The sequence below is a fragment of the Pyrus communis genome, chromosome 12, assembly GCF_963583255.1.
Source record: "Pyrus communis chromosome 12, drPyrComm1.1, whole genome shotgun sequence".
Lineage (NCBI taxonomy): Eukaryota > Viridiplantae > Streptophyta > Magnoliopsida > Rosales > Rosaceae > Pyrus > Pyrus communis.
The window spans coordinates 20,924,206-20,948,369 of record NC_084814.1 but is presented as its reverse complement, the minus strand read 5'-3'; the positions used below and the strand labels follow the sequence as shown (position 1 = coordinate 20,948,369).

General features: G+C 37.6%; 1 pseudogene; it reads right to left on the bottom strand.

Annotated features, from left to right (window-relative positions):
• Positions 1–3,863: 3,863 nt before the first annotated feature.
• On the bottom strand, positions 3,864–23,984 carry LOC137710155 (elongator complex protein 3-like; annotated as a pseudogene).
• Positions 23,985–24,164: the final 180 nt, after the last annotated feature.

The window sequence follows — 24,164 nt, the reverse complement described above, 5'->3', positions numbered from 1 at the left end:
CGAGCCCGAGGAAGAGGTCGAGGCTATGCACAAAATCAAGGTCAGTCTCAGGAGTGGAGATCTACTCGAGGAAATGCGCATATCCAGTGTCACAACTGTAAGCAATATGGACATTATGCCAATGAATGTTCACATAAAAATGGTGAGCATGTCAACATGGCAGAATCAAGTGGAAATACTGATGAAGAACTTACAGTCTTACTAGCACACCATGATTCCAGTAGCCAACAAGATGTTTGGTATTTGGACTCTGGTGCAAGCAATCACATGTATGGAAAGAAGGAGTTTTTTACCGAACTCAAAAAAGGGGCCTATGGATCTGTAAGTCTTGGTGACTCCTCAAAGTTGCCAGTTGAAGGCAAAGGGAAGATCAAGATCATCCAGAAGGATGGAAGAGAAGAATACATCTCCGATACCTACTACATACCAGGTATGAAAAGCAACATTCTGAGCATTGGTCAACTGCTCCAGAAAGGGTACATTATACATATGGAGAACATGCTTCTCACTCTCAGGAATGCAAGGAGAAAGCTTATTGCACGTGTTCGAATGTCAAAGAACCGGATGTTTCCGTTGAATTTGAACACAAAGATTGGAAGCTGCAACATCGGTGTAATGGAAGATGAGTCATGGAAATGGCATCTTCGATTTGGCCATCTTAATTTCAATGGCCTAAAGTTGCTGTCAAGTGGAGGAATGGTTCGTGGTCTACCCCAGATTGAAGCCACACGCCAAGTATGTGAAGGTTGTGTGCTTGGCAAGCAAGCACGACTATCGTTCCCTGTTGGTGATACATGGAGAGCAAAGGCACCACTGCAGTTGGTGCACACAGATATATGTGGTCCATTGGATCCCATGTCTTATGGAGGTAATAGGTATTTTATTACCTTCATTGATGATTTCAGTAGAAAGACTTGGGTCTATTTTCTCAAGGAGAAGTCAGCTGCCCTAAAAATTTTCAAGGAGTTCAAGGCACTCACAGAGGCAGAAAGTAACCACAAGCTTGTGGCTGTGAGATCAGATAGAGGTGGAGAGTACACCTCCAATGCTTTCCAAGCATACTGCAAGGAGCAAGGAATTAGGCATCAACTTACTGCTGCCTATACCCCACAGCAAAATGGGATAGCCGAAAGAAAGAATCGAACCATCCTTGACATGACAAGGTCCATGCTTAAGGAGAAGAATTTGCCAAAAGAGTTATGGGCAGAAGCTGTAGCTTGTTCGATTTATTTGTTGAATCGATGTCCAACAAAGAGTGTCAAGAGGATGACACCACAAGAGGCTTGGAGTGGATACAAGCCGAATGTTACACACCTAAGAATTTTTGGGTGTGTTGCATATGCTCAAGTTCCAGAAGCCAAGAGGAGGAAACTTGATGATAGAGGTGAGAAGTGTGTGTTTGTGGGCTATAGTGAAGAGTCCAAGGCATACAAGCTCTACAACCCACTAACTGGCAAACTAGTGGTTAGTAGAGATGTCATCTTCAGTGAGGAAGAGACATGGACGTGGAACAACAAAGAAGTCAGTAAAGAGAAGATCGTCTCCACTGATTTTGAAGAACCAGAAGTTGTACCACCGATTGAGCAACAGCCTGCTCAAACAATCACAACAACTCCAGTGCACAGAATTGCAAGGAGTGGTCCTACATCTAGTGAGGAAAGCAGCTCCTCAACTCCAGTGAGGTTAAGGAGTCTCACAGAGATTTATGGACAAGAAGAAGAAGAAGAAACCAACCTTTTCTGCTTGTATGCAGACCACGAGCCTTTCTCATTCAATGAAGCTGTGGAAGAAGATTGTTGGAAGAAAGCCATGGAAGAAGAGATCCATGCCATCGAGAAGAATGACACTTGGGAGCTGACAAAGCTCCCACCAAATCAGAAGGCTATTGGTGTCAAGTGGGTTTACAAGATCAAACGCACTGCAGATGGGAGTGTGGATCGATACAAATCAAGGCTTGTAGCAAAGGGCTACAAACAGAAGTATGGAGTAGACTATGATGAAGTCTATGCTCCAGTTGCGAGACTTGACACGGTAAGATTGCTAATCTCTCTTGCCGCACAACATAAATGGAAAATTTATCAACTAGATGTCAAGTCAGCCTTCCTTAATGGAGTACTTGAGGAAGAAGTGTACGTGGAACAACCGGAAGGCTTCCAAGTACAAGGAGAAGAAGATAAGGTGTATCGTTTGAAGAAGGCTTTGTACGGCCTCAAGCAAGCACCACGAGCTTGGAACTCAAGGATCGACAACTACCTTCACCAAAATGGATTTCAGAAATGTCCATACGAGCATTCAGTTTACATGAAGAATGGTGAAAAAGGGGAGTTCTTAATTATTTGTCTCTATGTAGATGATTTATTGTTTACAGGAAACAATGAGGCAATGTTCCATGAGTTCAAGCAATCCATGTTCAGTGAATTCGAGATGACTGACAATGGATTAATGTCATACTTTCTTGGCATAGAAGTGAAGCAAGAAAGTGATGGTATCTACATCTCTCAACAAAGGTACATGAGAGACATATTGAAGAAGTTCAATATGGACAAGTGCAACACTGTCAATACCCCAGTCGCAACTGGATTGAAGCTGTCCAAAGGAGGAGAGGGTGAGTTTGTAAACTCAACAGTGTACAAAAGCCTCGTTGGAAGCCTAAGGTACCTTACAATCACAAGACCTGATATAGTTTATGGTGTTGGACTCGTGAGTCGATACATGGAAACACCAAGGGAGTCTCATTGGCTAGCCGCCAAGAGAATTTTGAGGTACATAAGAGGTACTCTAAACTATGGTCTATTTTATAATTTTGGTGAAGATGCAAAATTATTTGGTTATTCAGATAGTGATTGGGGAGGTGACCAAGATGAAAGGAAAAGCACAACTGGCTATGTGTTTTTTCTAGGATCAACAGCTTTCTCATGGACTTCAAAGAAGCAATCAATTGTTGCTTTGTCATCATGTGAAGCCGAGTATGTTGCTGTAGCCTCAACCGTGTGTGAGGCAATTTGGTTAAGAAATCTGTTGAAGTCAGTGTGTCATCCACAAGTGGAATCGACTGTGATTCATATAGATAACGTGTCTGCAATCAAACTTGCAAAGAATCCTGTTCAACATGGAAGGAGCAAGCACATTGATACCAGGTTCCATTTTCTAAGGGACCATGTGAAGCAAAAGACAATTGAACTTGTCTACTGTCACACCAAGGAACAAGTGGCAGACATCTTCACAAAGCCATTGCCAATTGAAACATTCCGGCTACTGCGTGAAATGCTAGGAATGAAGGCGTTTTGATTTGAGGAGGTGTGTTGGAAATTCAAATCAAAATAGGTTGCTATTGTTGAAAATCAATGTCAAAGTTAGGCAATGTTAGGTATGGTTGAATAAAAATTATTAGGTGCAATTAATGTGTTTTGTGTGGTAATAAATAATCTTAGTTTAATCATTTGGTTTGCTATAAATACCCAAGTTCTCAAGCATTGTAAATCATCCCATCCAAAATCCCACTTCCAATTGTGAAGAAGCTTGTAAGCTTTCTTATTCCAATAGTTTGTAAACTTTTTCATATATCAAAGTCCAAGTGTTTTGCCAAAGCTTGTTGCTTCCCTCCTTTCTCTATTTCTTTCTTTGTCCGATTTTATTTGAGAGTGCAAAGAGAAAGAGGTGTGATAGAGTTTGTAAACTTATCACCCACATATTTTGGTATTGAGTTAGTAAACTGTCAAATACCAACAGTGGCGAGTATCTTCATATGAAAGAAATGTTTCTCATCCTTCACATGCCTTATAATCACAATGAACAAGCTCCACTTGTTCCGGCCTAATTTTGTGATGTTTGTCCTAGAACCATCAAGAATGTTCGGTAATGTTTTATTCTAGGGTTAGGCCCAAGTCTTCCATCCGAGCCAAAGGTAACTCCCAAAGATTTCCTTTCTCAACCCCAGAAGTTACTATAGGCATTGGAATGTCTCGCTGAACTCTGTAAACACGTGTCCAAGGGGGCACCATGGCTAGGATCTGTGCCAAAATGTCCACAAGTTGCTCAGGTGGGTAATTTCTATGCCTGAATATGGAGATAATAAACTACCACCAACATCGCTGAAAAGAAGGGAATCAACAATACAAACATACCTGCCGGTTCCCAAAGCTCACAGAGTCCAGTTCCACGGATCACGAGTGTTGGATAAATTTTAAGCCCATCTGCTCTGAACGAGGGGCTCTCAAACTCCCGGGATACTACCCATGTCTCACCCTAACCCTTCATTTGGAAGATTAGGCATCATGCGTCTGACAACCAAGAGGAAATGCTTAAAATAATTAGGGTGGAAAAAAAAAATAGTAAATCAACATGAACGACTAGCACACACTGCAAAATGCATATTGTAAATAGTCCAGAAAGTACTAGGTATAATCGGCTTTGCATAAAAATTATTGCCATACAAAGCCTCGTCTGAACTTAGAGAAGATGATTGGTAAAACCAAAACCAACTAGAGTTCCATAAAATGTTCGAGCTGAGTTAAGGGAGAGCACAACATATTCTGAACACTGGCGGAGCCAAGTTAAGGGCTGCCCTGGGCTGTAGCTTGCGGTGAAAAATAAAATTTTACATGTAATTTTGATTGATTTTCGAATGTAGCCCATCAAATATTTAGTCACTAATTCGAATTCTTTAGGTTTAACTATATAAAATTATATAATACAGTTTGCAAACCATCTCTTTTTCTTACATTATTTTTCTCATCGCTTCTTGTACGTGTACAAGTTTGGATTTGTTTAATTTTAACACGTATTTGTTTAATTACAAAATTGTTTGGCTCACCTTGTGAATTTTTTAAGCTAGCTGATACTATGAAAAATAAGGTATCAAGTTTCTTTATTTATAAAGATTTAAAATTTTGAGCTAGCCCACCCGGTAAAAAGTTTCTAGCTAACTCCGCTATTGATTCTGAAGTTAAAATTTAGTGAAGTGTAAACCAATTTATATACATGACTGCAAAGATGGGTACTAAGATCTTCAAAAATGAAACTAAAAACTCACGTTTTTAACGGTCATTCCAATACATTTAGCAGCACCGTGCACATAGTAGGCAACAGCCTCTTCCACAGTGGCCAAATAACGCATCGTGCAGATTCCTAATAAAGTAATCATGGTAATCCGCGGGCAACGTGCAGATTTCTAAGATTGTAATCACGGTAATCTGTGGGCAACGACTATGCATATTACAGCATATCCGAAAGAAGGCAACAACTATGCATATTACTGCATATCCGAAGTTGGAAATACAGAAACAGTCACAACCTTGTCTACAATATTATGACCCAATCTCTTCCGTTCATATGCGTTGTATCTAGAAACGCAAAACCAGACAATTAACAACCAAATTAACTCCACTAATTCTATATTAAAACACCATGTTTCTTCAAAAATAATATCTTAATTACAGAGCTCTCACTTTCATACAGTCAAATTAATCAAGCCGAAAACTTTCAACTTCGAAACGAACCAAGAATAACATAAAACTTCAATTGCCTACAAAAAAAGTTCGATAAAATGCGCCAAAGAACTAACCAAAGCCGTAGCTATCCCGAATTGCGCGCGCATGCTAGTAGACTCTATCCAATGTAAGACTGAGTGCTGTACACGAAAATATTCGCGGTGGTGGCGATGTGGGGGCACCGGCCGGTGAGGCTTCGACTCCACGGCTCCGACGGCAGTTCGCTTGGCCCGGAGCTTGGGGAGAAGAGCCCCGCGGTCTGACTCAGGCAGAGCCGCGATCATTCGAGCTGCTGGCCGTGCATGGGGCACGAGGCGGTTATTTTCAAAATTCCCGATAAATCCATTAAATATTCTTGGCCGGTTTATAACGTGCTAATTTAAAAGTTGGCTAAATTTGTAAGATAATATATTATAAAATATTTATATAGGTCTCATTCTCATATAACGTACTAACCTTCATGCACTCGCTCATGCTTGTGCAGAAGGCATTTTTTGAATCACGGCATGCTATGCGCGACTTACACGTTTTAAATGTATTTTATATGCGTAAATTGACAAAAAGAAAGTCAAGTATTTGAAGCAAACGAATAATCTTAGATCATGAAGAAACCCCTTATAAACTAATTAAAGCAGCTAAAGCCACGTAATAAAATCAATCTCTATTGAATTTACATTAAGAATAGAGAAAATAATATTTAATAAACAACTAATGGAATCACATTATTGCTAGCTCATTGTGAGGCTAAATCCACCCCCCTCTCCCTTAGTCTAGATAATATCGTTTGTTAAAAAAAAAAAAAAATCATTTGACAAATAATTTAATTACATTATTATCCACGTCCGGAAGACATTTTTTATAGCCAGCATTACATGTCTTTTAAGATGTTTTGAACGTGTTTAAAAATAGAGAAAATAATATTTAATGAACAACTGATTGAATTACATTATTGCTAGCTTATTGTGAGGTACTAATTATTAAAAAAAACCTGTACAAAAAAATTAATCATTAAACAACACTATTAAAATGACAAAAATACCCCTGCCACATTTGATGCATTATTTGGTTTGTTTTTGAAGTTTTTTGTTTGAGGAACATTTCTGTCTAATTATTTTTGGTGAAGCTTGTAACACCAAAAAACACTTTATTGGGCCATTGGCTTTATATATAAGATAAATAAATGAATAACTTTTTGATACATAGTACTTATAATTTAGAGTTAATCTCAGTTTACTATCCTAAAGTTTCTTGGTTTTCAACATTTGGTACATGAAGGTTTTTTCATTCCAGAGTGGTACATAAAGTTATAATTTTGGGACACTTTCATACATCTGTTAAGGTTGCTGTTAAGTTTTCCTTTAACTGATGACGTGTCATCCACGTGGACAATGATTAAGCATCACGTGTCACATCCTAATCCAGGCTCCACCACACATCCTAATCCAGGCTCCACCACATCTCGGGCTCGACTCCACCATAGCACGATATTATCCGTTTTGGGCCCTGACCACGCCCTCACGGTTTTGTTTCTGGGAACTTAGACGAGAACTTCCCACTGGGTCACCCATCCTGAAATTGCTCTCGCGCGAACTTGCTTAACTTCGGAGTTCCGATAGAACCCGAAGCCAGTGAGCTCCCAAAAGGCCTCGCGCTATATGGAGGTGGGCATGTACATATAAGGTATAGAGGATCCTCTTCCTTGGACGATATGGGATCTAACAACACGTGGATATTAAAAAGGAAAATAAATTAATAAAATAATAAAAACTAAAAAAATTAAAATAAAATAAAAATTTGGGCGTCTGCACCTACCCTTCTCCCTCACCCCTTCCGACCCCCCTCTCCCTTATCCCCCATGCACCCACCCTTCCCCCTCCCTTTTCGACTCCACCCACTCCATTTCTCTCTTTCCCTCCCACATCTCTCTGACACACAGCACACTGCTCCGTCCTAATTCAAACTGTAAACCCTAATCTCCCCAATTCCCTTCTCCGATTCTTCCATTTCCAATGGCCTCTGACGGCCCTAATGAGCCCTGCAACTCCGAGACCAAACCGGAAACAATAGCCCTAAGAATCAAGCAGAAGCGCTCCCACTGCGTGAGCTTCGCCGACATCAAGATCACCTCCAAAATTTTCGATTACCGGAATCTCCGCCCCTCTTCTTCCCACCTTCCAAATTTGACATCTTTTACTTTTTTTCTTTCCACACAATTTTCCAATCAAATTAAGCAAACCCAATTCAACAAATTCACATAAAGGGGCAAATTCTGAGAATTCAAATTTATTGGGCAATCCTATTTTCTCACAAAACATGCGAAAAATGAAAATTTTAATTGAAAAAAATTCGAAAATTAATGAAGAATGAAACTTTAATTACCGAATTGAGCTGGCTGGGATAAAAAAGCTTACTGGTGAATCGAGAACCAACAAAAACCCTAAATTGCACGATTCAAGGCGCTTGCTTGAAATTCCGAGCTGGAATTTTGGGGAGAAATGTTTAAGATTTTGAATTTAAAAAGGAGGAGGAAATGAAATCCGAAATCCTAAATCCAAAAGAAAATGAGAGTTTCGGAGGTTTCTGAACAGCGTTCCAGTCGCCAAAACTCTCTGTCACACACACTCTCTCTCTTTCTCTGAGTCTCTGAGTCTCTTTCTGTGTTTGAATTGTCGTTGCCTCTTTCAAACAAAACTGAAAACAAAATTTTGGGAGCAAAAAATAAAAAATAAAAACAACGGTACCATCTTCGCCCTCTACTAGGAGTAGTGTTACGGGCTATGCTACCTCCAACGACAGTAACGTCGAAGAGGGAGGCCATTGATGGAGAGAGATGTGGGAGGGAGTGAGAGAAAGAAATGGAGCGGGTAGAGTCCAAAAAGGACGAGGAAGGGTGGGTGCAGAAGAGAAAAGGGATGGGGGTCGAAAGGGATGAGGGAGAAGGGTGGGTGCAGAGAAGAAAAATGATGGGGGTCGGAAGGGGTGAAGGAGGGGTGGGTGCATACGCCCAAAATTTTTAATTTTTTTAAAATTTTTTTAGTTTTTATTATTTAATTATACTTGTTTTAATTTTTAATATCCATGTGACGCCCAGTCATTATTCACGTGTATGCCACATTATCAGTTAACAACTGACACATCCCAAACCGGAATGTCGACTAGGACCCCGAATCGAGCTGTGCTGGCCGACACCAGGAATGTGACGAAGCTATAAAGTGTGACAGTGTATAAAATGTGAATAAATTAAAACCTAAAAGTGTTTAAGTACATGAGTGCGCGATGAGTGGGTCTGGCCAGCACGCCTTGATTTTGGTCAGGGTGTGTCAACAACAACCTTAACGGATGTATGAAAGTGTCCCAAAATTATAACTTTATGTACCACTCTGGGATGAAAAAAACTTCATGTGCCAAATGTTGAAAACCAAGAAATTTTAGGGTAGTAAAATGAGATTAACCCTATAATTTAATAAGATGATTATTGATTCTTAACAGTATAACCATACATACTATTTTATTTTAAGCTAATTTAGTAAAAATTTGATAAAAACTTTACAATATTTAATTATATATCAATGACATATTTTTGTTTTGAACTTAATCAATGATATATTTTTATTAATTAGAGACAGGTCAATGATGAATGTCACATGTGCTTTTATGTCATTACCAATGGGGATGGAGGAGAGGGTGATAAAAGCAATCGCCAGTGCAGGAAGGGCAAGCGAAAGAGGAGGAAGAAGAAAAGTGGGAGACGGCGACTAAGCCCTCCATGATGTGCCAGTATAGAGGTGGGCCCACTATGTAACTGCCTATGCACATCCCAGCTATCACCAGCCCTGCCTTCAGTATCGTCGGACTCGTCGCCATCTCTCTCTCCTCTGCTTTTGAAATCGAATTGGACTTAGCAGAATTGGGAATCGGTGACGTCGATTCTCAATGGTTCGACTGCCGGTGTTTAGTTGGGACTTGCGGAGATCAAAGACAGGTGCTTTCTCATTTGTGAAAGGTTGTGAAATTTTGTAACTTCTTAAGGCCTTTACATCTGTAAAGCACAATGGAGTGATGATATTAAAAACTCAATGTTTGAAGGAAGAATTCATTAAATCAGGAAAACATTTAGATACCAAAAATGAAACTTGAGTAGGATTAAAAGCTTTTTTTTTGTAGTCGAGTTGATGTACCAGAGAGGAAATAGTTTCGCAAATTCTTGGAGCTTGTCAATTTCGATTGCCAATTAAGCAATTGAAATTGTTTGGATTTTATTTCTCCCATTTCACAAAATTGTTTCCTTATACGTTCGTGTTTTTCCCACCACCATTTACATGTCTACAATGCGAAATAAAAAAAGGGACATTGTGGTCAGCAATTCAAACGAGAAAACACAGACTTCTATGATCAACAATTGAAAACTAGGAAACGCACACTGCGGTGCAGTCTCTGAATCCAAATGTTAAAAATAGAGATCAGGAAACAGACATTGCGTTGCAGTGTCTGAATCCAAATGTAAAAATCAATAGTCACGTGAGGTGTTAAGCATAAAGGGCATGTGAGTGATGAAAAAAAAAATAGAACCAGGAAACGAACATTTCAACGTAGTGTCTGAATCGAAAAATAAAAACAATACTAGGAAACAGACATTGCATTACAGTATCTGAATCTAAAGTAAAAACGGGCACGTATGAGGCATGTGATTGATGGAAACAAACAAAACTATGAAATGGACACTGCAACATAGCATCTGAATCCAAATGTAAAAACCTGAATTAGGAAACAGACACTACATTGCAATGTTTGATCCGTATTAACCTATTCCAAAATATAAAAAAATATGAGAAAGATGGTGCTAGTTAAAGTGGGTGCCAGCTGTAGTGGTAGATTATGTAATTTTTGTTTATTTTAAATGCATTTAAGTGTCACAATACATGATTGACCTATTTATAATTGACATAAATATTGATGATCTATTGTCAATGTGGTAACTTTGTATTGATTTTATACAAAATCACTCTTTATTTTATCTATTATAATTTTATACAAAATGTTGCAAAAAAAAAAATTCTAAAAAATATTGAACAGCAGATACATAAAAGTTCAAAAAATTTCAAAGTCTTACAAAATGTAGGAAATTCAAATTATATTCCAAAATTTTTGAGATAAAATCAATTCCGAAATTTCGATAAATTCCGAAAAATACAAAATTCCTAATTTGGAACTAATATTTGTTCCGAAACTTTTTCGGATTGGCATTGGTTACTTGTTTCCGATCCGACCGGACGGAAAATCATCCCTAACCTTAAAATTAAATTGGTATTATCTTATCGATTATTTAATATTTGCTAAATTGATAGAGGTTCTATTGTAAATGTTGATTAAGTGAAAACAACTTGTATTGCATGGCTTTAGTGCCATTGTGGTATCCCGTGCCAATAAACACAAGGATATGTGAAAAAAACTAACATATGTCCTTGTATTATTTTATTGGCACATGACGCCATATGACGGTGTATTCGTTCCATGCAAGTCAAGTCCTCCTTAAAATTGAATTGAAGGCCATCTTCGTCCGTTCAAATAAGAAATATTAATTGCAACAAAAAAACTAACATTTTTTTAATAGAGCGATAGCATTAGTGAGTTAAAAAATTAAGAAAAATGAGAGTCCATGGAGATGTGAAATATTAAATTTTGACTAAAAAAAAATATATATATATATATATATATATATATTCTGACAAAAAATGAATTTTTTTTTCAATTTTTTTTATAAAAGGAGTATTAGTTGAAAATGTGTGAATTTACCAGTCGAAAAATAATTTTTAAAACTCCCCTTTCTTTTCCTTGCTTATCTCTTCGTTTGTGACTTTTTTTTTTTTTTACCTTATTCAATCAAACCGCTAGAAAAATAAATAAAAAAGCGCAAAAGAATGAAAAAGAGTGTGAAAATTGTTTCCAAAACAGTTTAGCCAAATTGACTAACCATAATTAGCAAAGTCATTGGCCAAACAATTCCACTCCTTACATTTATGCTAAAAACAGTTTGGTTATAAACCAGTCCTGCAAGTTATCTTCCATCCTTAACAAGTTATCTATCATCGACATCGTTACCGTCGGATTCTTCAGATTCCACTTTCTGGAAGGAACAAAAACAGACGACGAGACAAGACGGAAAGAGCCAACGTTAGGGTTTGAAACTTTAACGTCGATTATGTATGTATGCATGTAAATGGTGCGTCTTGTTGTATATATAGGATGTCGAAGCCAAGTACTCATAGTCCTGGTTGGAGATTGCGTCCGTCTCTCTCACGGATTTTGATTACAGCCCTTAGATCGATCGAATGGTCAAGATTTAACGACAACACTAAGTAATTACTGAGTTTTAGTTCTAATCCTACTCTAATGTGTTTTAAAAAAAAAACTTTAACGAAAAACTCTCGGTACTATTTACTTTAACGAAAAATCATATTTTTATACTAAAAAGTCAATCATGTCACTATTCGTTTTACCCTTTATTTTATCCTTATCGTTAAAATTCAAAGTTTTCAATTCATTTTCATTAGTTTTCTTTTAAAATAATAATTGGTAGTGTCACCGTTTAGTGTGCTCTTAATGATACACGAGAGTAATTTACATGACATGAGTATATTATTATTATGACATTTTATTGTAGTGATACATTGTTTTGTACAGAAAAACTTAAACATATCGATGTTGTATTATTAGCATGAAACGTAACAACATACCTAAATTACTTAAGTCATTATCTCACCCCCAAGGCCCTCAAACATTTGTACTTGTGTCCATTCCGAATAGGGGTCTATCTAGCTCCAGGCACATATAATTTAGGGTCTTCTAAACATTTATACTCGACCGACCATGTTGGCCGACGATAAATTCTAGAATGGGCTCGTTGTTAATCATGTGAGAACATTATCAACTGAACTTGTTTGAAACACCATAGAGTCATGTTGTCGTAAGGTCTTCATTTTGATGATATATGAGGACCAAATGATATTAACTATAAAATTGTATTAGTTTAGATCCAAAAACTTAAAATATTTGACAACTTAAGCAAAACAAGAAAATGATTTTTCTAATAGTTCATGGATTTTAAGTTGGTTTTGCTCTATTAAGTTGTCAAATATTTTAAATCTTTAGATTTAAAATAATACAATCTTATGACTAATGAGGACATTATGAGAGTAGGATTGAACACGATAACCTCTAAATTCTAGAATGCGCCCTTTGTTAATATTCTTAAGTAAGTACATAAGTTCCTGCCATTTAATACTACGGTCTAGTGGTACTCCTCTTCATTTATAAGTGAGAGATCTTAGGTTTGATTCTGCCAAAGACAAATTTGAACCATATTATTACTAGCTCATTGTGAGGCTTAGCTTACCCCCCCCCCCCTCTTCATTCTTAGTGTAGATAATATCGTTTTTTCAAAAAACTAAAAATAAGTTGCTTAGGAATGTTGAGGTTTGTAGGTTTTTAATGAATATAGTTTTTTTGTTATACAGTAATATATTTACACAAATTGGTCAATCAGTATTATTATTATTTGGGCAATGTTATATGCATTAAATTTATGCACTAAATTGATGTACTAAATAATGTCACATGTATTCCACTATATAAATTTTTATTATAATTATTAATCAAATCCAATTTGAATTAAAATCAAAATGTAATTAGCCACATCATTTAGGTACCGTTTGATACGTGGGACGGGACGGGACAAAGTGGGATAAATAGTCCTCAAGACTTTAAATATTGCAATTCATAAAATTATGGCCATACAAACACATGCCTCTACTTGAATTTAGAGAAAATTAATGGTAGCACCAAAACCAACTAAATTTCGCAAAAAAAAATAAAAAATTGCGAGAGCACAACATGATTTGAAAAAAAAAATCCAAGCTAACAGATTGTATTAATGAAAAGATTATAGCTCGTTTGGAAGTGCCTTTAAAATGGTTGAAAACACTATTGGTGAATTTTTTTCTTTTTTTGAATCAATCTTTAATAAAAATGTAAGTAAACGTGCTTTCACCAAGAAGCACATAACTCGTGCTTCTTGCAGGAAACATTTCAAGTGCTTTTGAAACCCAAAAATATTTTCTAAAAAGCGTAGTCAGTCATGTTAAATGCACTTCCAAACGAGCCCTTAATCTCTTACCAGAATGGTCCAAAATGCAATTTTTCCCCAATGTCGGTAAGCGAGTTTTAAGATAGGGTACTAGGCTGACCTTGAAACCGGCATCCTTTGCCAAGCTAAAACAATCAGCCACTGCAGCAACTGTATGTCCTCTATTGGTGTCCCGAGCCACATCCTCATACGTACTCTGAACGCCAATATCTAGTCTTGTACAACCATAAGAAAGCATTTGTCTCAAGTGAGGTCCAAGGCAATAATCTGGCCTCCTGCAGATTAAAAAGTTACAATCAGATAAACTGGTCAATAGATGGGAAGTTAAAAAGAACTGTCAACCAAGTTAAATACAAGAATGTTTCTATGCTTCAACTCGGGTTTGTTGAGGTTTAACAGACTTTCTGGTTTTTTGGTCAATTAGCTAAACAAAATTATTCTCCAAAAATTACTAGAAAAAATGAAACTATTTTTATTTTTAACTTTTGGGTATGACATTAAAAAGGAAAGGATATTTGATAATAAATATATTTTTTATGCTTGATTTGGCTTAAATTATAAATTATTACAGAGACGGTTTGCAAAAATTTGTTTTTTATAATATTTATTTTAAATTTTAAACTATTAAACGAGATAAATTAAAAATAAATCTAAATACTTAAATAAAAAAGATAACTACAGAACAAAAAAACGATAAAAATTACTTTCAGCAAACTTTCCCCATTAAATTGCAAATGGTATAGGAACAAAAGTTTAAATTAAAATTAACATAATAAAAACTAAAAAATTTGTGTATTTTTGGAAATCAAACGCAGCCGTGAAGTTTCGGAACGGTCTCTTGCCGAAACTGATTATTTTTCCCGCCGAAAAACAGGCGCTACGTATCGGCGAACAAAAAATCGGCTGCAAGAAGCTTCAGATTGATGCAGAGAGAAACAAACAAACGTGGAGAAGGCTCCAAAACACGAAGCGAAGTAGAAGAGAAGAAATCGCGGCCGTGAAGAAGGCAAAGCACGTATACCAAGTCATCTGCGCGCTTGTTCTTCTCTTCCCTCTCGACGCCTCTCTTCTCTCCGGTAACTTTCCAACTTCCACCCGAGTTCCTGAAACGCCTGTTTGGTGAAAGAACGATTTTTTGGAAGTTGAATGATGTGAAATTTGGAACTTCAGGTGCTATTGACGAGCAATACAGAGAGCAGGTGAGCTAATGAATTTGGCAAATTTCATGATTTTTATCGAAATTTATTTGTTGCTGCGATTTTTCTTGAGTTCTGAGCTTCTGTTGTTGTGTTGTGTGTGCAGGTACTTAGTTCCGAGGCTCCTTCGGCAGATGAGAGGAGAGGTGGCACGCATTCTATGGAGGGGCCGCATTTTCGTCATCTGCTCGGTTTCCCTTAATTGGTATTTGTTTTTTTAGCTCTAGTTGTTGGGGTTTAAAAATGCTTCACTACTTGGAGAGGTTTATCTTACAAAGAAAAATGTAACGCAGCGGAATTGATAGGCAAGAGAAAGAAAGAATTATCAAAGTATTACACAAGGTTTTTATTCACTCACAAACTTAGTACAAAATGAAACACTCAAACACTCTTAGAAGTTTTGTTGCTTCTTCTTACTTCTTACTTGACACTCTCACTTCTTGCTACTTGCTCTCTTGGTTGTTCCAAATGGTGTGGATGCCTTCTCCTTTTATAGGCATGGATGGAACCTTGGAGAAGCATGAAAACATCATGCTAGAGATATCTAGATAATTCCACTACCTTCCTAAGCTAGAATTATCTATACTAATCTTGTATGTTGGTGGAATCCTCACCATTCTTCTAGACTCTTCCACCAACTTGAACTTTGCTAGAATTCTCTAGCATGTGCATGGATCTTTCTTTGTGTATGGGCCGGATCAATTATCTTTGGGTCAAGACAAGATTACAATTCAACACTAGTTACCTTGCCACTGTGTTTTTACAAATTTATGTTTGTAGAATTCCCTTGAAATATGTGGGCTTTTATTTGGCTGTAAGTTTTGAAAACTTAAGTTTTGGGAAGAAAAATATGTGTCAAATTACCTAAGCTCCAGGCCCGTAGAGAATGGCGTTGAATCAGATGGAGGAGTTTATGAAATCTTAAGATCATAACTTATGGTTGATTTTCCTGGAGATTGGCTTGAGGGTACTTTGGCATCTCTTTCGGTGGTTTTGGTTTGCCATTGTTTTTGTATATCGACACCTTTTTTCGCATGCCTTTACGCATGTATGTTCTGTCGCTGCGCGCAGATCTTGCTAGCTGGTTTCCCCAGAGTTTTCATAATTCTGAAATATACATTGATAATTAATGTAACCAAAAAAAAAAAAAACTCTTTCCTCCTCCCCCTCTCTCCAGGGTTGATCTTTAGAGTAGCCTACATTTTATATAGATACTTGGTTTTTTTTTTTTGCCATCAACCTTGACATTTTTTTGGGTAGTAATTTCTGAAATATTGGATTCAAGCATATGATTACTGTCCCGTCTTTGATTATAGATCATCAGCTAGGAAGTAGACAAAATTCATGTCAGTAAGGTTTCGGAGCAAACGAAACTCACTTAGGTGAAGCTCAGTTATGGAAATCTTGATTTTCTTTAATTAGTTATATGGAAGAATGCATTGTTTTACTACTGTTTCATTTTGCAGTATTGTTTTGTGTTATACAAGTGTTTAATTTCAGCTTTCCTGTTTATTAGGTTAATGTTTTCTGACAAATTTTTACTCTGGAAAGTATTTCTTGTTTGTTGCCTGCGATGGATCCTTCAGTTTACTATTCTTGAACGCCCACCTGATAGTAGTTCACTCGCTAAGGTCACAATACCCGAAATTTCTTAGATACATCGCAGCATCTGGTAGCGGTTTGGTCTAAGAAAGAGTTTGGGCAATTGGCCCCAATGGAACAGAAAATTTGTATCCTTCATGTCTTTATCCAGCATCTGGTATAGTCTGCGATGAATCCTGATGATTTTTTATGTCAGGACTTTACAATGGGAAACCCTGTAGAAGCTACAAGCCTAACATTAATATGAAATGCCTGTAACTTTCCTATAGAAAATCCCATTGCAGTCGAGAGAAGTTCATTGTTTTATTATACTTCTCTTGGAATTTTTTGTCCCTTAATCTTGCAATATCAGATGTATCTGCAGCTATAGGCCTTTCCATGGAAAACATGTCTAAAGAAGAATTAAACGAGACCAAGGATGTGATGCACTCAATTCTCAAAGGAGTGAGCTGTAAATACTTCTCCGTGTCTCTATCAGTATTCTCTCCTCCAACGCCAGTGGTCATTATCATCCTATTATATCTTGTCTTTGCTGGCAGGTAGGCCGGAAAGCCCTAATTATTTAATTCGGAAAATGGCCATCAGTATTGCTTGTGTTCTCCAAGGTGATAGACCCCAGCAATCCTCTATACCTTGATGACAGCTGCACTGGGGACACTATCGACTGGGAATTTGGGTTGTCTACCCTTGAAAAAAGAACTCCGGGCACCTCAAATATACAACAGGGTATCGACAATCCTGAAACATCTACCTCAGTGCTGAAAAAGGGCTTAACCCCATAAATCCAGTGATGGTATAGCAAGTAATGGTACGAGTAGAAATTGGAAATCATATGAATCTAAGTTGGTTGATCCAGTTGCACTAAACTACGAGTCGGTCGCGGACGACGATGAAAATGACGATGCTAATGAAATGAGAGTCTGATGTTTCATATGATTCGTGTAATTTTCAGGAGCCAAGGATAATATTCATCCCACTTGTGTAATTTTCACAATTGGTCGACGTAGTTGCTGCACTTCGGAATCTGATGATGCTGATTGGTTTAAAATTTTGTCAAATGTTCTTACAATAACCATAGGTTCAAAAAAACGCTAGGCGCTAGTCGGACGGTGAGCAGAGGCCTAGCGCCTATGCGGCTAGCCGGGTTAGGCGAGTGCTCAGGCAGCCTAGGCGGATTTATGTAAATTTAGTATATATCGTGCAAATAAGTGCCTATTTATACCTAAAAAAAACTATACTTGTATGGATAATAAAAGAATGATAAAATGCAAAAATAGAAGTAGAAGAATACACAAAGTATATACATCCAAAAAGTTCAATATTTAAAAAACAGTAAGCATACAATCATAATGAGGAGTATTCTTGGACAATAGACTAAATTCTTCTTGTTCATGATCCTTGCATTGGATTGGACATAGACTAAATTATTTAACCTGGTTGTATCTAATTTATTTCTTTTCTTTGTATGTAACCCCTCAAAAGTGCTCCAATTTGTTTTACTATTGGATGAATTTGTAGTAAATCCATCATTTGCAAATTAGGTACACCATTTCTATAAGTATACCACCATGAAACCAATTAAAATGAAAAAAACACACAATTAATAATAATGAAAAAACCGCCTAGCCCGCCTAGGCGCTGCCTAGCTCCAGACCGATTTTTCGAAATGATTTGCCCTAAATCACAACACGAAGGGGTGGACACTTGGAACCGAAACACGAACCAAAAATTTTGCGGTTTTGAAACGGTTTTAGTTTTGAAACCGAACCGCAATGTAGAAAATGGTTTGGTTTCGGTTTTGGCTTTTGAAAACCGCGCTGAAACTGAACCACACCTCAAATATTAATAAACATTTAATGAAATGTCCATATTAGATGTCATGGTTTAATTAGTTGTTTGTTAGAATTCATATATTTAGTATGGACCCAACCATACTAGAATATCATCATTCATCACTCAATGTACTGATGGTAGGATCTGTGCATTTGATGCAAGCTTTTGGCTTCATAATCGCACTTATTTGATTTTAGGGAGCAAGGGTGCTCAGCTTGGAAAACATATTGATGCTACACTTGGCAACGGCAACCTAAGAGAATGGGAGAAGATTTAAATGAATGGCTTGCTGTCAACAGTGCCTGGAGAAGACTTACCCCACAAACTAGTGCCTGCCAATTTTTAGTTTGTTTCGTCCGTTATATGGTTGAAACGTGGTTAAAAGTTTTGTTTCATGTCAAAGAACTTATTTGATTTTTGGAGTTGTGCATTTGCTGCTAGTTTGCTGCAGACAGTATCCCAATTTTATATGAAAATACTAAAACATCTTCAACCAACGGGTGCTAACGGGTTGACCTAAAGTAACCCGTTATTTAACGGATTGTTAACAGCTTCACCCGTTACCGACCCGACCAATAAATCCATCCAAATCCTAATATTATTAGGTCGGGTCCAAAATGCCAGGTCTATCAAGAAGGAAGAAATCACGGATCATATGACTTTTTGTTCAATTTTCATAGGCTATACAAATTGTTCGAACAGAAAATTTGGGTCTTTTAACAAATATTTAACAAACAGAACTCAAAAATTTTAAGAACGAAAACAAAAGGTTCGAAATTTACTCAAACCCAACAATAATAGACAAAATTAAAATTAATTAGAGCAAGGTCAGGGTACAAATTTGAAATTCCAAAAACCAAAATTATACGCAGAATATCAGAATTCATAACACAAAGAACTCACCGAAATCGAATCGTATGGAGAGAATGAACCATCAGGATATGAGGAATGAGGTTAGACTTGGCATTTTGGACCCGACCCGACCTAACCTGTTAATATTAGTATTTGGGTGGATGTTTAACGGGTCGGGTCGCTAACGGGTGAACCCGTTAAAAATCCATTAAATAATGGGTCACTTTAGGTCAACCCGTTAGTTGATGATATTTTAGTAATTTCAGTAAAGTCTTCACAACAAAAAATAAACTCTATACAAAAAAAATAAAATAATAATAATAATTGTTAAAGGGAGAAACAGATTGGATTTGGATGACCTGTTAGCTTAACAGGTCGGGTTCGGATAATTCGTTAACTTAACGGGTCTGATTGAACCCGATCCAAACCCAATAAACGCGATCCGTTTACAGGTCTAAATGAGGCAAGGCAGGGGCTACTATGAGTGAGTTTGGGTTGTGGCTTTCAGATTCCTCATTTGGGGAAAGGATGAGGAGTCTAGGTTGGGGAAAGCAAGGAGCACGGAGAAAAAGGAGGATGCCCAAAAAAGTAAAACGATTTCTAGGGTTTGATGGAGTCTGCAGCCAGTTGGACTCGAGAGTTTTATCACTGTGTTGTCGAAGAGAAAGAACGCCAGCTACGAACTCAGCGGAAAGAATGGCAACCTTGTAATAACACAAACTAAGCAAGGGTAAAATCGGAACTACACTGTGCTTATGAACAGCGTTTCAGTTGATTTTCAGTTTTAGTATATATTGAATTTCTTCGCAAAATTCACACCCATGCACCGCACCAAAATCAAAAATCGTTTCTCCCTCTCCCTCTCTCTCTCTCTCTCTCTCTCTCTCTCTCTCGGTTTCTTTTTACAGAGACCCTCTCTCTGTCACACTCACGCTGATTCTTTCGCCAGAAAGATCATTCGTCGAAAGAAAGAACAACAATGTCAGGAGACCGAGTAGACGAACAAGAACTGACCAAGATGGCGTTCGAGATTAATGGAACAAAGCAGAATCCATCCATGAAGTCAGAAGTTGATATTCTACTGATGTCTGAGTTTGAGTTTGAGTCCGAGTTTGTTAAACAATCAGTTGCTGGAAAGCTTCGAGGGGATGAAGAGAGGTCAGACCTGCAATGTTTTCAAGAACTCATCAAGGTTTTAGACATTGATCAATGTGGGGCAACCCGATCAGAAGTCGATACACTATTGAGCGCAGAGTTTGCAACCGTTACAAAGTGTATTGCTGGAAAACCCATCACCGGAAAATATCGGTCCTCTGCGCGGTGGAAAACTTCGGAACGCTTCAAGATTTCGGTGGGTGACATCAAGAAAGTAATTCAACGAGTATTCAAATCTGCGAAGATCATTTTTCAAAGCAAAGCAGCCCAAGACCTGAAAGCTTTCATTAACTTAGTTGGCTATTTTTCGAAGGGGGTCCAGTGCATTATCTTCATAGTTGAAGCCGCAACTTTCTTGTGTCCATACTTGTTTGAGGGGGTTAATTTCATAAGACAGATGACAATTTTTGTCAGCAAAGTTGTCAGAGCTTATTCGTGTGCAATGAAAGAGTTTCTAACAGCAACTATTCAGTTTGCAACCAATAGTTATAGCTTTCGAGGATTACAGTCTGAAGCAGAAGATCAGCATCAAGATTGAAGAATAAAAAAGTAATAAGAAAAATAGCTAGATAGATTCATTAAGAGGTTCTTCTGGTTCAAGTTTGCTGTTGAAAATTTGTCTTCTTTGGACGTCGTCCAATTCAATGTGCTAACAATAAAGTCTTAGTCATTTGTTGTATAAAGTATAAACTAGTCTTTTTTTGGATTGTTTCCCTTCAAGCTTAGGCAATCTTTTTCTATCGATGCTCCTTGCTAGCAATCCGCTCGGACTCCTCCAGGGTACCATAATCCTGTTTGAATCAATCAGAGTACATTATCACCCAATAAATTAATCTCAACACTAACGGTAACATAAAACAGTTGATGTACAAGCTACATTACCTGGTGTTGCAGCTTGTCAGAATTCACCCATGAACTGGAACAGCAGTCCCATAAACATGGAGCTCACGAACACCAGAGCACTACTCATTGATCTGGGACAAGTAGTATTCCCGCCAAGCATTTGGGACAAGTAGTATTCTGGCCTCACTTTCTTAATCGTAGCAACCCAACGAGAGAATCCTGTTTACGAAAAGAATAATAACAAAATCATGTTACACAACCTGCTCACCTGGAAAAACTCAAGCCATAAGAACGTGTGCACAAATTACTAAGCAAATCCGAGACACGCAAATTTCACATGACAAGAACAGAATGATCATTTCGTGTGAAGAAGCACTCTACCACATATATAGAAGGAATACCTGGCGAGTTTCTTCATACGAAAGAAATGTTTCCCATCCTTCATTTGCCGCACAAGCTCCACTTGGTCTGGTTTTGGATGTACGTCCTAAATTGCAGCAACCCAATGAGAATATCCTGTTTAATGATAGAATAAAAACAAAATCCTCTTAAGTATCAGTATACACAACCTGCTCATGAGAGAAAACGCAAGCCATAAGATTCTGTCACAAATCAATATGCAAATCAGAGAAACAGCAAGTTCTGGAACGGTGAGATCCTAAGTTCATCTATATGCTGAAGCGAAAATTAGATATTCTACTCAATGTTATAATCATCATCTCCCCAAGTATTCATCTTTTATCAGCGCAACACATTTGCACATAAGAAGAATAGAATGATGATTTCATGTGAAGAAGCACTCTCTCACACATATATATATAAAGGAATACGTGGCGAGTATCTTCATATGAAAGAAATGTTTCTCATCCTTCACATGCCTTATAATCACAATGAACAAGCTCCACTTGTTCCGGCCTAATTTTGTGATGTTTGTCCTAGAACCATCAAGAATGTTCGGTAATGTTTTATTCTAGGGTTAGGCCCAAGTCTTCCATCCGAGCCAAAGGTAACTCGCAAAGATTTCCTTTCTCAACCCCAGAAGTTACTATAGGCATTGGAATGTCTCGCTGAACTCTGTAAACACGTGTCCAAGGGGGCACCATGGCTAGGATCTGTGCCAAAATGTCCACAAGTTGCTCAGGTGGGTAATTTCTATGCCTGAATATGGAGATAATAAACTACCACCAACATCGCTGAAAAGAAGGGAATCAACAATACAAACATACCTGCCGGTTCCCAAAGCTCACAGAGTCCAGTTCCACGGATCACGAGTGTTGGATAAATTTTAAGCCCATCTGCTCTGAACGAGGGGCTCTCAAACTCCCGGGATACTACCCATGTCTCACCCTAACCCTTCATTTGGAAGATTAGGCATCATGCGTCTGACAACCAAGAGGAAATGCTTAAAATCATTAGGGTGGAAAAAAAAAATAGTAAATCAACATGAACGACTAGCACACACTGCAAAATGCATATTGTAAATAGTCCAGAAAGTACTAGGTATAATCGGCTTTGCATAAAAATTATTGCCATACAAAGCCTCGTCTGAACTTAGAGAAGATGATTGGTAAAACCAAAACCAACTAGAGTTCCATAAAATGTTCGAGCTGAGTTAAGGGAGAGCACAACATATTCTGAACACTGGCGGAGCCAAGTTAAGGGCTGCCCTGGGCTGTAGCTTGCGGTGAAAAATAAAATTTTACATGTAATTTTGATTGATTTTCGAATGTAGCCCATCAAATATTTAGTCACTAATTCGAATTCTTTAGGTTTAACTATATAAAATTATATAATACAGTTTGCAAATCATCTCTTTTTCTTACATTATTTTTCTCATCGCTTCTTGTACGTGTACAAGTTTGGATTTGTTTAATTTTAACACGTATTTGTTTAATTACAAAATTTTTTGGCTCACCTTGTGAATTTTTTAAGCTAGCTGATACTATGAAAAATAAGGTATCAAGTTTCTTTATTTATAAAGATTTAAATTTTTGAGCTAGCCCACCCGGTAAAAAGTTTCTAACTCCGCTATTGATTCTGAAGTTAAAATTTAGTGAAGTGTAAACCAATTTATATACATGACTGCAAAGATGGGTACTAAGATCTTCAAAAATGAAACTAAAAACTCACGTTTTTAACGGTCATTCCAATACATTTAGCAGCACCGTGCACAGAGTAGGCAACAGCCTCTTCCACAGTGGCCAAATAACGCATCGTGCAGATTCCTAATAAAGTAATCATGGTAATCCGCGGGCAACGTGCAGATTTCTAAGATTGTAATCACGGTAATCTGTGGGCAACGACTATGCAAATTACAGCATATCCGAAAGAAGGCAACAACTATGCATATTACTGCATATCCGAAGTTGGAAATACAGAAACAGTCACAACCTTGTCTACAATATTATGACCCAATCTCTTCCGTTCATATGCGTTGTATCTAAAAACGCAAAACCAGACAATTAACAACCAAATTAACTCCACTAATTCTATATTAAAACACCATGTTTCTTCAAAAATAATATCTTAATTACAGAGCTCTCACTTTCATACAGTCAAATTAATCAAGCCGAAAACTTTCAACTTCGAAACGAACCAAGAATAACATAAAACTTCAATTGCCTACAAAAAAAGTTCGATAAAATGCGCCAAAGAACTAACCAAAGCCGTAGCTATCCCGAATTGCGCGCGCATGCTAGTAGACTCTATCCAATGTAAGACTGAGTGCTGTACACGAAAATATTCGCGGTGGTGGCGATGTGGGGGCACCGGCCGGTGAGGCTTCGACTCCACGGCTCCGACGGCAGTTCGCTTGGCCCGGAGCTTGGGGAGAAGAGCCCCGCGGTCTGACTCAGGCAGAGCCGCGATCATTCGAGCTGCTGGCCGTGCATGGGGCACGAGGCGGTTATTTTCAAAATTCCCGATAAATCCATTAAATATTCTTGGCCGGTTTATAACGTGCTAATTTAAAAGTTGGCTAAATTTGTAAGATAATATATTATAAAATATTTATATAGGTCCCATTCTCATATAACGTACTAACCTTCATGC